Source organism: Octopus sinensis, linkage group LG10 (assembly GCF_006345805.1).
Source record: "Octopus sinensis linkage group LG10, ASM634580v1, whole genome shotgun sequence".
Classification (NCBI taxonomy): Eukaryota; Metazoa; Mollusca; class Cephalopoda; order Octopoda; family Octopodidae; genus Octopus; species Octopus sinensis.
Window position 1 is genome coordinate 65,379,982 of NC_043006.1, and position 3,168 is coordinate 65,383,149.

At 40.5% G+C, this 3,168-nt stretch overlaps 1 protein-coding gene across 1 annotated transcript in view; it reads left to right on the forward strand.

Annotated features, from left to right (window-relative positions):
* Positions 1–2,701: 2,701 nt before the first annotated feature.
* The window catches only part of LOC115216341 (serine/threonine-protein kinase tousled-like 2), a 393,881-nt gene continuing 393,414 nt past the window's right edge, over positions 2,702–3,168 (forward strand). Inside the window, exon 1 of the mRNA XM_029785573.2 lies at positions 2,702–2,850. The gene's annotated coding sequence lies outside the window, so the exon portion shown is untranslated. The remainder of the gene's footprint in view (positions 2,851–3,168) is intronic.

Here is a 3,168-nt window from a genome sequence, read left to right on the forward strand (position 1 = left end):
GTCTTCCTTGGTCACGAGTGGACAACCAGCATCATGTATGTATGAACGTATGTATGAACGTATGTATGTATGTATGTATGTATGTATGTATGTATGTATGTATGTTTTTATGTATGTACATATGTTTGCATGCATGTATGTATATTTGCATGTATGTATATATGTATGTTTGTATGTATGTATTTTTGTATGCATGTATGTTTATATGAATGTATGTATGTATATCATCATCATCATTTGACATCCATGTTCCACGACGGCATGGGCTGGATGGTTTAACAAGGAGCCAATTAGTCAAAGACTGCATTGTGCTCCAGTGTCTGCTTTGGAATATTTTGTACAGCTCGATGCCCTTTGTAATGCCAACTACAAAGGAGGATTGGCATGAGGACACACACACACACACACACACACACGCACACACACACACACACACAGACAGACAGACACTAATATGTGTATGCTCCTTCCTTCGGAAGGAGCAGTGCCTGTAACCTTTGCAGACCCTTAGATTAGCTTGTTACCATTAAGGTTCTGTTTAAACTGCTACAGATTAATATCTGCAGGAAAGATATGATCTGAAAGAAGATAGCAGAGTGATTACATTCAGGAGAGAAAGGACTGGGTACAGTGGTTAAAGTAGAGCTAGGAGCAGGTTGGACACAAGAAATGTGTTGACAGGTGAAAAGACGAGAGGATCTGTGGTGCCTGCATTGTGCAGGCATGGAATCAGCCAGATCTGAGGAACAGGGGTCATTACAATAGTGGCAGGAAAGAAAGAAAGGATGGATGGGGAACAAGGGGTATTATTATAGCGAGAAAAAAAAAAGTAGATGAGGGAGACTGAGAAACAGGGGGAAATACAGAGAGATAAGACTGGAATGTGTACATCAGTGATTGAATGCTAATTAGGAGGGTAGCACTTTCCTATATGCAGCCCACGATGTCTGTGTGCATAACTGTCCCAGACGTTGGAACAGTTAGGGGCATAGCTAGGGTGGGGCAAGCAGGGCACATGCCCTGGGTGCCACTTTGAGCAGGGTGCAATTATGGCCAAATTCGTTTTCTAAGTAAGCCATTTCTACATGAGTTTCCACTTTTTGGCTGGGGAGGGGGTGTCATTTTGATGTTTACCTTGAGCACCATTTACCCCAGCTACACCCCTGGAGGCAGTACTCTTTTTTAGGTCTCACTCAAGCATTTTAGAACATCAGCTATGCTAATGACGTATGTTTGCCAAGAGAGATCCTCAGTGATAACAAGGCCCAGTATTTGGAGCAGCTGTGAGGGCTACCCATGCCGGTGGCACGTAAAAAGCACCATCTGAACGTGGCCAATGCTAGCGCTGCCATTGACTGGCTTCTGTGCCGGTGACATGTAAAAAGCACCAACCGATCATGGCCGTTGCAAGCCATCTCTGGCCCCTGTGCTGGTGGCACGTAAAAAGCACCTACTACACTCATGGAGTGGTTGGCATTAGGAAGGGCATCCAACTATAGAAATACTACCAGATCAGACTGGAGCCTGGTGCAGCCTCCTGGCTTCCCAGACCCTGGTCGAACTGTCCAACCTATGCTAGCATGGAAGACAGATGTTAAACGATGATGATGATGATGATGATGATGACGATGTGTGTGTGTAGTGGGTTTTTTTGATATGAGTAGTGCTTGGGTTTTTTGCACTTAAAAGGTTGGCCTGACTCCACAGAAGGATGCTCTCAGTGTCTCCATTTAAGGCAAGAAGCTGGTGGAACTGTTAGCATGCCAGTAAAATGCTTAGTTGCATTTCTCCTGACTTCTTGTTCTGAGTTTAAATTCCATTGAATTTGACTCTGCCTTTTACTCTTTTGGGGTCGATAAATTGTGGGGACAATATAGTCGACTCTCCCCCTCCCCTGCAATTGCTTGCCTTGTGCCAAAATTTGAAACCAATTACTCCAGTTATGGAATTAATGCAGGGTCAGCATGTGGGGTCATGGTTGCATGTAGGTGATCTATGATTAAGGAAAGTTAGGGAGGAATGAATGATATCTCATCAGTGTAAGAAAGGGTTTCGTTGGATGTGGGAGCAAGTAAAGAAATATTGAAGCATAGAAGAGGAATAGAAAGGAGGGAGAGGGGACGACAAAGCTGGAGTGTGAAGTACACAAGAGTTGATTGAGTGGGGGTGGAGCAGGCAGAAAGAACTAAGTCAACACAAGCTGTGATGCTGTGATCAGATAGTATGTTACTGATCCAACAGATGAGAAATGGGTGGAGCTCATAGGGGAAAAGTTTTGATAGGTGATGTGCATGCCAGACACAGTAGAAGGCTTTGTTACATACACGCACACATGCATATGGATGTGTATATGCATCTCTCTCTCTCTCTATCTATCTATCTATCTAAATAGTGCATGCGCGTTTATATTTCATATATATATATATATATATATATATATATATATATATCATTATCATCATCATCGTCGAAAATAGATGCCAACTGATGTTATAAACGCGTACGCACACATAGGCACACACGCACACAAACACAAGCATAATTATACATAAAATCACCATATACTGTCAAATGTCTGAGACTCGTATCAAGCTGGTATTTTTTTCACAGACCAATTACCAAAGCGGATCACCGCAAGAGGATTCGGCGCGCTATTTTCTTCACTCTGACGTAAGAGAAGCTGGTCAATTAGAGTAGCCTCCCTTCTGTTGACTGTTGATCAACACTGATCGAAGTTGGGGGAATAACAAAAAATATATAAAAAAATAAAAAAATAAAATAAACAAAAAATTTTTTATAACCAAAACTGTGAAATCCTTAACTTTCCGCAGTATCAGCGAACAGATTAGGGTAAGTAATGTCTTAGCTTTGGTGGATTGTCTTTCTACACCGGTTCTTGTACACTATATTTTTTTGCAGCCGTGCTATATATATATATGTATATATATATATATATATTATATATATATATGTATATGTTGTATCGAAAGGGCGCCACTGGACATGTACATATTTCGAGTCTCGCTGACTCTTAAAAGAATCCGGTGTTGTCTATGTCGTTTACGTATATGACTAATATATATATATATATAATATATATATATATATATATATATATATATATATATATATATGTACATATATAATATATATATATGTATGTACACA